Below are 13,717 nucleotides of genomic sequence, written 5' to 3' on the forward strand. Positions count from 1 at the left end.
GACACCCTGCGAGCAAAGGGCTACGAGGTCTACACCGACGCTCTGATCGTTGGGGCCTTGGGTGCCTGGGACCCCCTTAATGAGCGCGTGCTGCGGACCTGTGGGGTGGGCCGTCGCTACGCGCGGCTCATGAGATGCCTAATGGTCTCGGACGCTATTCGGTGGTCCAGAGACATTTACACAGAGCACGTCACCGGCCACCGTCAATACCAAGAGTGAGCCGGCGTGACTCCACGCACCCGCAAGGGGGAAGAGACCTGTAAACTTCCCCTGTTGGACTTTATCCCCTGAGCCCTGAACCAACCACACTGAACTCTGCCCTGTGAGGGGCACCCTATCATCATTACCCAGTCCGCTCATTTACTCACGCCCACGACTATCCATAACCTGTTTGTATGAGTGATGTGCCCTCACTGCTTGCTGGCTGTACCTTGAACTCTCTCACCGTATACCCCGCATTGGGGACATGACAGACTGTGTATCTGTATATGCTGCCTAACACCAAAATGCTAACATCCCCCCACAACCTGTATGTTACCCCCAATGACACAATAACTAACGCTTCAAACACTTTGTATCGTTTATTTTAAATATTCTCTAATAAAATTTAAATCTGTTCTTATCAGTTGGCTCGTTGAGCTCAGATGGGGTGAGTAGTCTCTTGGCCTATCCAAGGCCGTGATCAATTGTCTTGATGTTATTGGTCTTTTGGCCTCGAGATGAAAACCTGGTCTGTGTCTTGGGAACCTTGAAGAAACATTATCTAAAGTTGTATCTGATAGGTCCTTTATTTGAGGACTGTATATTAAATTGATTTTTGAAACAAGGGGATGGAATAGGGGCTTGCTCTGTCCACCCCATGCATTGACCTGGTATTGCAGTGTCTCCAGGACCAGTGCCTCTCCTTCTGCGGAGAATTGTCTGGTTAAAAAGCAGAAAAAGTTTCAGTTTAAAGATGCTGATTTGAGAAGATTTTTTTAAAGTAGTTGAAAAATCAGGTTTCTTTATCACTTTGGTTTCTTCATAACAACATATTGTTAAAATTTCTTGGGAGTGTTTTCTGAGTCTACAGATGTGAGTTTCTTTGTCTTGCTAGAGGATTGTTTTAAAAGCTGGGATTCTTCTGTTTCCTTTGAATCTTTTTAACAATATGAGGGATGAATGCTTTCCGGACTGAGGGTCTGTTTGGGAGATGGTTGGTTGGGGGGGGGGGGGTTGTGTGTGGGGGGACACACAGATTGGTAATATTTGAGGTCACATGTATATCAATAACTGGATGAGTTACACAGACTTCTCCCCACCCAGCCTACGTTCCATGTATCTTGACTGAGCCTGCCGCCCACCATCCCAGAGCAGAAGCCTGAAGCCTGAGCCCCACCGCACTCCCTCAGTTACAGCCCGGGAGGCTGTGGCCACAATAAAAGCCCCTGGTGGCCACATGAGAAATGCTGGAGCCTCACAGTAAACAAATCCCAGCAGGTTTGTCACACCCTGTCCCCCACCCTGGGGATTTCCTGCCCTCTCCCACCCAGACCAACCTTCCTGGAAGTTCCCACCCCCTATGTATTTACGGCCCTTTCTCCCCGCAAAGGGAACCCGCCAGCAACTCCCTGCTAATCCCTCCCTCAACTGGCTCCACCGCAGCCATTTCCCTTCCCCGGCCCCTGGGAGGACGGAATGAGCTGGAGCAAAACATGGATGTTGCGCTGCAGCCTGTTAGGGCAAAAAGGGCAATTGGGGACATGTCAGAACAGGAAACCATTTCACAGCACAATTCCCCCCAGGCTCCTGCGACTGTGGGGCTTGTTTCCGATCCTTAGTCCGTTCACGTATCCGGGCAGAGTTCCTCTGGGCGGCATCCGCTGGCTCCCTTGACGCCTTCGAGGAGCAGTGGAGGCTGCTTCTCTGCTTCTCTGCTCAGTGTCCCCGTCAGGCTCCCTTCTTATGACCCTTTGACCGCACTCCTGTCCCTGTTCTTTTATTAGTTGTCCCCCGCAATTAGTGGGTTTCTGAGGCCCTGTGGAACCTCCCCTTACGCTGGGGGGGGGGATGCGTTAGCATGGGGCGGGCTTTGGGTTTTCCGGAAACCCAATAGACACAGCTATTCCAGCTTGTCCTGCATGTGACAGAAAAATTCAAATCTAGGGCTGTCAATTAATCGCAGTTAACTTACACAATCAACTTTAAAAAAATCACGATTAATCTCTTTTAATCACATTGTTAAACAATAGAATACCAATTTAAATTTATTTTTGTTTTTCTACATTTTCAATATATTGATTTCAATTACAACACAGAATCCGAAGTGTACAGTGCTCACTATATATAGTTTTATTACAAATATTTACACTGTAAAATATAAAGTACTGCAGTGCAATCTCTTTATCATTAAAGTGCAACTTGCATATGTAGATTTTTTTTGTTGCATAAGTGGACTCAAAAAGAAAACAATGTAAAACTTTAGAGTCCAGTCAGTCCTACTTCTTGTTCAGCCAATCGCTAAGACAAACAAGTTTGTTTACATTTACTAGAATAATGCTGCCCGTGTCTTATATACGTCACCTAAAAGTGAGAACAGGCTCTCTCATGGCACTTTTGTAGCCAGCGTTGCAAGGTATTAACGTGCCAGATATGCTAACATCCATATGCCTTCATACTTCAACCACCATTCCAGAGGACATGCTTCCATGCTGATAACGCTCGTTAAAAAAATAATGCGTTAATTTGTGACTGAAGACCTTGATGAAGAACTGTATGTCTCCTGCTCCATGGTTCTATCCGCATTCTGCCGTATATTTCGTTTTATGGCAGTCTTGGGTGATGCCCCAGCACATGTTGTTCACTTTAAGAACACTTTCAATGCAAACTTGACAAAACACAAAGAAGGTACAACGGGAGATTTCTAGAGATAGCTACAGCGCTCGAGCCAAGGTTTAAGAATCTGAAGAGCCTTCCAAAATCCAAGAGGGACGAGGTGTGAAACATGTTGTCAGAAGTCCTCAAAGAGCAACACTCTGATGCAGACACTACAGAACCTGAACCACTAGACAGGAAAATCAATCTTCAGTTGGTGGCATCTGACTCAGATGAGGAATATGAAGGTACTTTGGATCGTTATCGAGCAGTACCTGTCATCAGCATGGAAGCATGTCCCTGGCCTCTGATTGCTAGAAGCTGGGAGGGGAGAACAGGGGCTGGAGCTCTCCATGGCCGCCAGGTCTGCTCACTCCCTCTGAAGCCCATAGCCAGGGCCAGCCTTAGGGGTGGGTGCCACCAGGGAATTGCCCAGGGGTACCATGGTCAAGGGCAGTGCTGTACGGTAGCAGAGAGGCGTGTGCTGCTGGTGTAAAATCAGAAACTGCTCCCGGCTGGCAGGGGAGTGCTGCTTGGGGTGGTGCCCAGATTTCTGCCTGCTCCCTCCCGGCATAGGAACATGCGGGGAGGGAGGGGAAGAGAAGGGGTAGAGAGCGGTGATGAGTGGATACTGCTCCCCCCAATGTTCCTCCATGCCCCCCTAGGGGGCTGTGAGAGGGGGAGCAAGGAGCGACATCAGGGCTCCCTGCATCCAGGTCACCTTCCCCACCTGGGCTGCATAAGGGGAGGACAGAGAGCAGCAGCCCAGGTGGGGAAGGTGACCTGGATGCAGGGAGCCCTGATGTCGCTCCTTGCTCCCCCCTCACAGCCCCCTAGCCATGTGCAGAAGAGCAGTATTCAGGGGCGGCGGGGGGGAGCGAGCAGCAATGCCAGCTACTCCGTGCATCCAAGTCAGTTTCCCCAAGTGGGCACAGGAGGGGGTGCAGGGGTTAGGGGAAAGGGGTCTCTGTGCTGGGTTTTGGGGGGTGGGAGGTGGCTGGGGTTTGGGGGGCAGAGCTTGGGGTGCAGCGCTTGGGGGCACCAGAGGGGGTTCAGGGGTTGGGTGCCAGAGGGGGAGCGCAGGGGTTAGGGGACAGGAGTGGGCACAGGGGTTAGGGGTGAATAGGTTAGGAGGCAGGGTGAGGGGTGCAGGAGGGGGATGCAGGAGGGTGTGTAGGGGGGAGCACAGGGTTAGGGGTCCAGAGGTTGGGGTGCCAGAGGTTGGGGATGTAGGGGTTAGTGCAGGGGGGAGCACAGGGTTAGGGGTGCAGAGGTTAGGGGTGCCAGAGGGGGGCACAGGGTTAGGGGCGTGGGGGAGGACGCAGGGTGAACCGTGCAGGGTTAGAAGCACAGGAAGGGGCATGGGGCTCGCCTGTGGCCCAACCCCATAGGAGATTGACCCCATGTTTAAAGAACAAACCTCTATACCAAGGGCTGCAATATCCACTGGGGTGAGAAAAACTGCATCAGCTCCTTGCTGCCCAGCCTGTGAGAGTTTTGACCGTGCTTATGAAGGGAACAGCGAATGGAAGTTAAATTGCTCCGGTACGCGCTCTCCTGTGCAGGGCCAGCTCCAGCTTTTCTGCCGCCCCAAGCAGGAGGGGGAAAAAAAAAAGCTGTGGCTCTTCGGCGGCAGCTCAAGCACACTGCTTCTTCTACGGCAGTTCGGCGGCGAGTCCTCCCTCCCTTCCTCTTCGGTAGACATTTGGCAGCAGCTCAAAGACTAAGACAAGGAATGAGGGACCCGCCGCCGAATTTCCGCCAAAGACCCAGACGTGCTGCCCCGATACCGGACGGGCCGCACCTCTGAATTGGCCGCTCCAAGCACCTGCTTGCTTCACCGGTGCCTGGAGCCAGCCCGTGACAAGCAGGGGCTGGTGCAGAGCGTGGCAGGGCCGGGAGATGACATCTCCCCTAAGGGCGGGGCCTTTTCACAGCAAGGGCAGCACCTCCCCGCAGTAGCACAGACCCCACCTACTCCTCCTGCTTTCTCCTGACACCAGCACCACCCTTCCCAGCACTGCCTCATGGCAGCATCTGCTTCCAGACTCACACCAGAAATGGGAAGTCTGGGCTGGGCATGGCAGCGGCTGTCAGGAAATGGAAGCAGGAGACACAACCACTCCCATGGTGCTGTGGGGCCCGTCGTGGCTGGTGGGAGATGGAGGCAGTGGACACTACCACTCCTATGGTGCAGGAGGGCCCACCCTGGCTGGTGGGAGATGGAGGCAGTGGACACTACCACTCCCATGGTGCCGTAGGGTTTTCAGGTGAGGTGCCCCCCTCCAGGGTTGGGCTCCAGGGGAGGTTTGGCAGCTTAAGGGACAGCAATGAGGTCTCCCCGAAGATAGGGGGTGGGAGGAGCAACCCCCTTATCCTGGCAGGCAGGACACATCCTTCCCAGTATGGCAGAGACCTTGCCCGTGGGCAGATAGACCCAGCTGAGCCCATAGGAGACTGGGGGAGGGGGAGCAGAGGAAGAGGATGCAGGCAACTGAATATGACAGGTGTCCATGAAAGGAGAGAGAGAGTTTGAGTGTAAGTTGGCCAACACAGACAGAGAAACCTCGGAGGAAGAAAGAAACTCAGAACGGGGGGAGTCACCCTCATGGATCCAACTTTCTGCTAGGGAGCACACACCACTCCGGGCCAGAGAGATGATCAGCCCCCGCAAATGGCAACATCATCTCCCTTGAAGCCACAGCTAGTCCGGAAACCCACACCCAGGTAACGGGACGTCCCTGCCTGGAGCCAGGGGGGCTGTGACCAGAGCCCTTCCCAAACCAGATACTTCTCTCACCGATAGAGACAGCTACTCTCATCCCAGCTGGGTAGGTCTTGCCTGGCATCAACAGGATTCACGAGGTTACTGCTCTCGCTCACTTTCCATCTCACCTCGGGGCTGGACTCCGTCCCCGCGACTTCTTTTCCCTTGGTATGAAACACAACACAAAAGGAAAAGAAAAAGCAATGGTGGCGAGGCTCCTCTTCTCGCTACTCCGGCACCCCAGGGCTCCGGCTTCAACCCTCCTCCCATTCTGCCATCACAGCTACAATTAGAAATCTGAGCCCTGGGCTCACACCTGGTTGTCTCCCCAATCCTTGGCGCTGTCCAGCATGTCTCCCTCCACAGAAGTCACCTGGCCTCGTCTTAGACTCCATCTTCATATTGCTCTTCTCCTTCCCAGAGCTGCTGCTCTGCTCCTCAGACCTGTCTGTGCTCAGCTCTGCAGGTTGGGGGGCAGCAGAGATTGGAGATGAGGAACCCCCCACCCTGGGGATGGACTGGGGCAGTGGGGGGATGGGAAAGTGGGGCCCAGCAATGGGGAAATGGGCTGGAATCAATTCGGGGCAGGGCGCTGAGGACGGGGAGGGGCAGGAGGAAGGGGGGATGGGGTGCTGAGGACAGGGGGGAGGAGGAGGAGAAGGTCATCGGGGGTGGGGTGAGAGGAGGAGGTCGGCGTCGGGGCACTGAGGATGGGGGGAGCAGGGGAGGAGGAGGAGGGCAAAGGAAAGGCCAGGCAGAGTGTACAGGATGGGGAGGGGACGCTGGGGCTGAGGATCCCCACAGATGGGGTGGGGCTGGCGAGAGGTCACAACAGAAGGGGAGACACGGGGGCTGTCGGGGCCCTACAGAGGGGAGGAGGGGAGGAGTGCTGAGGATGGGGATGGGGGAGGAGGAGGAGGAAGGGGCCGGGGTGCTGAGGATGGGGGGAGGAGAAGGAGGGTGGGGTGCTGGGGCGGACGGGGAGGGGATGTCGGGGTGGGGCGGGAGGAGGAGGTCGGGGCGCTGAGGGGGCAGGGCGCTGAGGACAGGGATGGGGGGAGGAGGCGGGGGCGAAGGACAGGCCGGGCAGAGCGGACAGGGTGGGGAGGGCGCCGGGGCAGGGCTGGCGGGAGGGTCACAGCGGGGGACACTGCGGGGCAGGTTGGGGGCTGAGGGCCCGCGGCCCCAGGCTGCCGCTTGTGGGGCTGCTCCCAGGCAGCTCAGCCCCCCCCCGCTGCTGCCCCCCAGGCCCAGCTGGGGGGGGTGAAGCCCTTTCACTCCGCGCTGCCTCTGCCCTGCGCCCCCCCAGCCCGGATCCCACGCGGTTCGAATCCCAACGGCCGCAGCGCGCCCGGGGCGGGGCAGCGGCCTCGGGCGAGGAAACGGGCCTCCCCCCACGCGCCGAGTCTCTGTCCCGCGCTCTCTCCGCCAATCAGGGAGCGGGGAGGGGCGCGGCGAAGTGACGAGCTACGGCCCCTCCTCCAATAGAGGCCGGGCGTGTGAGAGAGAGAGAGAACTACGCTTCCCAGAGTGCACCGGGAGGGCGCGTTGTCTCAGCTCCCGTTCCGTCACTTCCGCTCTGAGACGAGCCAGGAACTACAACTCCCAGCCTGCCCCGGGGCGCCTCCTTCTCTCCAGCCCAGGTGAGGGCGGGTCCCTGGGTCAACCTGACACCTCCCGCCCAACGCAACTCCTCATCCCCGCCCCGCCCCCCAGAGAGCCCCGGCCCCGCCCCCCTGCGGCTCCTGACGCGAACTCGCGTGTCTCGGGTCTCGGCCCTGCCTCCCCCGCCCTGCAGCGCCCTCCCCCCACCTGCTTCTCCCCTGGCCTCGTCTCGCCCCACTCGTGGGGGGGGCAGCTGTTGGATGGAGCCATATGGAAATATGGGGGAGGGGCAGGGCTGGGAGCCAGGACTCCTGGGTTCTCCCCCAGCTCTGGGAGGGGGGTAGAGTGGGGGAGGGGCTGGGGTGCCTGCTGCCCTCGCGGCGACCAGCAGAGCCCCCCCCCTGCAGCTTGCCCCCCCCCCCCACACCATGCCCTTGGTGTGCTGGTGCCTGGAGCCGCCCCTGGTTCCAGCCCCTCTGCCCAGGCAGCTCCCCCAGCCTGACACACACACACAGCCCCTGCACCCGCCCACCCCAGGGCTCCTCAGCCCAGAGGGGAGCCCCCCGGCTGAGTGGGGAATCAGAACCCCCCGAAATTACCCTGGGACCAGCATGATCTGCCTCCGCCCTGCCCTGCTCCACATGTATTCGGAGTGAGTCAGTTTCCCTGTCCCAACATGTGTCCTGCCCTGTGTCTCTTCTCCTCCCCAGTTCCCTCCAAACCAGCCCATTTCCCCTGCACCCTGGGCTGGGTCTCTGCCAACCCCCCTTCTCTCCTCCTGCCCCCTATATCTCCCTGCTCCTACAGGTCTATGGGGCTGGATCCCTCCCTCCCCCCTTCTCCCCTCATTTCCTGTCTATGGAGATGGGTGTCTTCTCTGTCATCCCCTCTCCTACCCCGCCCCATATCCCGCTGCCTCTAGGGGTCTATGAGGCTGGGTCTCTCCTCCCTCCATCCCCTCCCCTGCCCCCAATATCCCTCTGGGGCTCTGTGGGGCTGGGGCTCTCTCCCTGCCCCTGTGCTCGCCCCTGCACACGATGTCCTGGGAGTGACTCAGTTTCCCTGGACCAACAGTTCACACACCCCACCCCCACCCGACATGTCTCCCTCCACCCCACCCCATTTCCCCTGCACCCGAGGCTGGGTCTCTGCCAACCCCCCTTCTCCCCCCCTGACCCCAAGATCCCCTGCTCCTGCAGGTCTATGGGGCTGGGTCTCTCCCTTCCCCCTTCTCCCCCCAACCCCGCATCCCCTCCCCCAATATCTCCCTGCCCCAGGCTGTCTATGGGGCTGGGTCTCTCCCTGAAGCCCCGCCCCCAGCGCGGGGCTCACAGACAGTCCCCGCCCGGCAGCTGTGACGTGCGCTGGGGCTGTGACGTGCGGTGACGGGCTCACTCCCCGCAGGCAACTCATTCACTAGAGACCAAAACGACAGAAGGTGTCACGTGTCCATGGGCGGGGCTATGCAGATGAGCAGTGTCTGGCGGCAGGACGGGGAGCAGCGAGAGGAACCGAAGGAGCCCGGCGGAGAGAATTCTCTGCGTGTGGACAGAATCCGGTGTGGGGAGTTCGTGCTGTGGGTGCCTGCGCCGGAGTCACTTCGGGGCAGTGATTGCTGCATAGTGACCAAAGGATTTTGTATCCTGCAGCAAGTGACACACACACACACATTGACGCACAACGGGACTCTCAATCCCAAGAACACTCACACACAACGCACCCAGAGGGGCATGCTAGCCCAACCCCCAAAGAAAGAAACAATCACACCCCCAGCCACACTCACAATCACACACACACACACACCAGAATATTTGCAATTGTGCTCAGAGACACAACTGCACACATTTCACTCCCACTCCTCCCAACACAAGGACCTCCTGCCCCACACAGCCTGTGCCGAGGCCTGTGGAACTCACTGCCACTGGACAGCTACCCATGAGAATGGACCTTTCCAGGAGACCAATAGACATGGCCATGGCGACAGAGGGGGCTGGGCTGCCAGGGTCTGACCCGGGCTGAGACTGGTTCTGACCTAGAGGGGTCTATCCAGCAGGGGGCAGCGTGACCCACACACAGACCCACCAGAAGCGCCTTTCTTAGCGGGTCTCCCAGGCCATCCCCCACCCTGCCCTGGGTTGGGTAACAAAGGGGCAGTACGGGACTCTGGGCTGTGTCACAACCCGGCCCCAGCCCCTCACTCCCACACGCTGGTGAGTTGGGTAACTGCCAAGGGATTGCACAAGAGAGAGTCAGAGCCAGGGAGAGAACCCAGGAGTCCTGGCTCCCCCCCCGACACACACCCTAACGACTGGACCCGCTCCTCCCAGGGCTGGAGAGAGAACCCAGGAATTCTGATCACCAACCCCCCTCCCCCGTTCTGACCACTAGACCCCACACTCCCCTTTTAGATTTTAGTCCCGCTGCCTCTTCTATCCACCCACCCCACCTGTCCATCCCTTTGCTGCAGGTTTCTGGGGTGTCACCCCTGCTCTGCATTCCCCCAGTGCAGCCCAAGGCTTTTCCTCCCCCCAACCACACATCCTCTCCCCCCTCGTGCTGGATCATCTGCTTGGCCCCCTGTCCCCTCTCGGGGCGCGCTGTGCGGCGTGGCTGGGGATTGTGCAATGGCCCAGCACCAGGCAACGCAGAACAGACACCACATGCCCTACCCCACCTCATCGTAGCTGCTTTCCAGGTGCATCAGAGCCCAGTGCCCCACACCTGGGCCCTCCTGCCCCACAGAGGGTGAGCTGCAGCCCCCGCCACACTCCACAGAGGGGAGAAGGGTCAGGCCAGCCAGCCCTTGTAAGATGGGGAAATCACCACCGGAGTCGACGGTATGGGGGCTGTGACATATAGAGAAATGGTTGTTGCACCGGCAGAGGGCAGCTGAGCATTCGCACACACATACACACACACACACAATTGCAAACATACACGAACACATGCATGAATCCAGCCACACACACACACACAATTGCTAATATACACAAACACCCACATAAATCCAGCCAAAATCAACACAACTACTAACAGATGCAAACACATGCACAAATCCAGCCACATGAACACACACACATTTTCACAGCCACAAACACAACCCCCAGAGCTGTAATAACACCTCCCCCGCACAAAACCCTTGCAGAAAACCACACAAACACATGCAGAAATCAATTCATCCATCCATCCATCCACCCACCCACACATACACCATCCCCATTCTGTGCACACACCTTGGGTCACTGTGACACTGAAGACTTCAGTTGGATTGGGGGCTCAGCACCATGTGTCTTTCCAAGCAAGGTTGAGCAATTCCCCATGTGTGGTCTCATTCAGGTGATGGCTGTTTCCCCAACTTACAGCCAGTGGTGAGCTCCAGCCAGTTCACACCCATTCACAAGAACCGGTTGTTAAATTTAGAAGCTTTTTTAGAACCCGTGGTTCCGGGACAACCGGTTCTAAAAAGCTTTTAAATTTAACAAAGGCTCAGGCAGCTGTCTGCCGGGCCCCAGCTCACCTCCCTCTCTCCCCTGAATGCTCCGCCCTCCTTCTCCTCTGCTTCCCGCAAATCAAATGTTCATGGGAAACCAGAAAAAAGCAGCAGGCAGGTAAGCTGGGCGCGGGGGCAGAATGGCTCCCTCTGGTCCTGGCCAAGTGCCCCAGCCCGGTCCCAGCCAAGCACCCCCAGCTCAGGCCCAGCCCGGGGAGTTGGGCCCCGCGGCTCCGGCCCCGGTGCCGGCAGAGCGGCTCCGGCCCCGGTGCCGGCGGAGCGGCTCTGGCCCCGGTGCCGTCCCGGCCTGGAGAGTCGGGCCCCACAGGGCCGGTTGAGGTCCCAGCGGAGTGGACCCGGTCCCGGTCCCAGGCAGTGTGGTAAGGGGCAGGGAGCAGGGAGGGTATTTGGTTGGCTGTGGAGGTGTGGATAGGGGTCAGGGCGGTCAGAGGGCAGGGAACAGGGGATTGAATGGGGGCAAGGATCCCGGGGGGCAATCAGGAAGGAACAGGGGTTGGATGAGGTGGTGGGGGCACTCAGGGACAGAGCGACGGGGTGGTTGGATGGGGCAGGGGTCCCGGGGGGCCGTCACGAATGAGAGGAGGGGTTGGATGGGGCTGCAAAGGGCAGTCAGGGGACAGGGAAAGGGGGGGATGGGTCAGGGGTCCTGGGTGGGGTGTCAAAAACATGGGGGGTTGGATGGGGCATGACCTCCTGGGGGGGCACGACCCCCTCGTGAGGTGAGAAGGAGGGAACCGGTTGTTAATATTTTGGCAGCTCATCACTGCTTACAGCATAGTGACAACCATACTACACAATTCTCATAACTTCATATGCATGAATGGTATACATCTATGGGTAGAGAAATGACTTTCAGCAGATCATATCCTCTCCCCTGATACCTTACAAGTCATGCTCTATATGTAAGATCACGATTATATGAAAATGAGGAATATGGGGGTTACAGCCGCTCCCCGAAAGGTCTAGAATGTCACACTAAGATTCTATTTTCATTTACGTAACCAGCTTTGACCTCTCTGCCTAACACTTATAATCACTTACAATCTATCTTTCTGTAGTTAATAAACTTATTTTAATGTTTTATACTTACTTGTGAAATTGTCCAAAGTGCTTGGGAAAGCTGCTCAGATTAAAAAGGCTGGTGCATGTTCACTTTCTTTTTGAGGAAGTGGTGAATTAATTAATGAGCTTGCACTTTTTAAGAGGTTTTGAGCAGTGTAAGACGGTACATTTCTGAGGTGCAAGGCTGAGGGCTGGGGAGATATGCTGGTGTCTCTCTACGTATAATTGAGGAGTGGCTTATAGAGCATTCATGCAACTTAGCAGGGTGCATTGCTGCATGTTGTTGGCTGAGTGATCACAGCACATGGAGCGGGTTTTGCTGCTTGCTACTAGTGCAGCATTGTAAGACACAGCCCAGGCTGGAGAGATAAGAGGACAGAGCAGTTCCACAGTTTGGGATTGTACCCCACGGATCCCCCCACACAGAGATCCTGCTGTGACCAGCCGTGCTAATACTGTGCTTAGTGCTCTGCCTTGTAGCTTCAACAGCTGCACATGCAAGATGAGTTACAGTGACCTTGACCTTGTTTCCATGTTTATCCAAAGCCTCCTTTTGACAGTTGTCAGCAAAAAGACCCGTTTCTTTTGCAAGCATTTGTATGGCTAGCCAGAGTCGGGCTTCTCCATTAACAAAAAAGATTGACCAAAAGGTGACAAGAGGAGGCACGTTCAGCAAGGCAGCACTGGATGCTGGATCCTGAATCTGCTCTTTATCCAGCAGCTCTCTTGGCAAGCTCTGCCATGGTGCCACGCTCTGGGACTTCTCCCCGAACTGCTCCATTTTTCATCAACAATAACATGAAAAGTGAAAGGACAGTCACTCTCCATTTCCTGCAAGCCCTGCAGAGAACCCTCTAGAAGGGGCTCTGTGCACAGATATCCCCAGTGAATTGCATGGCCGCACAACACAGGGTCTCCTGTCACAGCAAATTGCAGCGGAAGCAACCTCCTTGCCAATGCCAATAACCTTTTCATCAACACCAGACTGAGGATTTTATTCTCTCCAATGCTCCGTTGGAAAGAAGCCTTTTCCTTCACAAGCAATTACTTGGATTGTCAAGGGAGGTCTCTTCTGTTTCCTAGGAAGACACAGGAAAATGTGAGCAGAGGAGACAAAAGCTCTAGAACAAGGCACCACTGGGAGTTGAACCCAGGATCTCCTGTTTACTAGACAGGTGCTTTAGCCTACTAAGCCATGGTGCCTTCCCCAACAGCCCCTTTGTAACCACTCCACTTGATGGTCCAAGACTACACCTTCAAATTCCAAAGTAAAAATGTTCCCCATTTCCCTCAAGACTTGCAGACCTTGAGCAGGCTGGCTCAGTGCACAGAAAGCCACAGCTGAGCTGACAGAGGGCTTCTAACATGCACTTCTCCCACAAGCTGCTGTGATCAAATACTGATTAGTGCTCTGTGTTTCAGTCACAGCAGCTTTAGCTCAACTCTGAGTCATGGTAACCTTTCCATCAGCTCCAGATTTACCACTTAACACTTTCCAAGACTTAGTTGCAAGGAAGGGTCTCTGTGTCTTGGACAAGCACTTACAAGGACTGTGCAGTGAAGTCTTTTATTTTCATTAGAAGAAATAAAAGAAAGGAGCCTGATAGAAAAGCCAGATTCAGCAAGGAAGAACTGGCAGGCCAAGCCAGGATCTCCTGGTGAGTAGGAAGGCTCTTCAACCAGGTCTTCCCAAAGATCACTATCCAGAGGCCACTTCCCACAGAGTCCAGTTATGGTTACAGACCCATACTGAAATTAGAGCAGGATATTTTAAAGCTTATTCTCACAGTAAAGTAACACAATTCAGCCATGTTGGCACAGAGGAGAAAGCACTCCGTCATTTCATAGTTATTGCTACTGATCTCACTGACAAACTTCCTTTTCTCAGGGCTGCTCCCAGCACTTTAGGGAGTTTTTCC

At 56.1% G+C, this 13,717-nt stretch overlaps 1 non-coding gene and 1 pseudogene across 1 annotated transcript; one reads left to right on the forward strand and one right to left on the reverse strand.

The window, feature by feature from the left end:
* Positions 1-653: 653 nt before the first annotated feature.
* On the forward strand, positions 654-906 carry LOC120376482 (annotated as a pseudogene).
* A 12,021-nt stretch (positions 907-12,927) lies between these two features.
* Positions 12,928-13,001, reverse strand: TRNAT-AGU. The gene has a single exon. It is a non-coding gene; the product is annotated as a tRNA-Thr (tRNA).
* Positions 13,002-13,717: the final 716 nt, after the last annotated feature.

This window comes from Mauremys reevesii, linkage group 12, assembly GCF_016161935.1.
Source record: "Mauremys reevesii isolate NIE-2019 linkage group 12, ASM1616193v1, whole genome shotgun sequence".
Classification (NCBI taxonomy): Eukaryota; Metazoa; Chordata; order Testudines; family Geoemydidae; genus Mauremys; species Mauremys reevesii.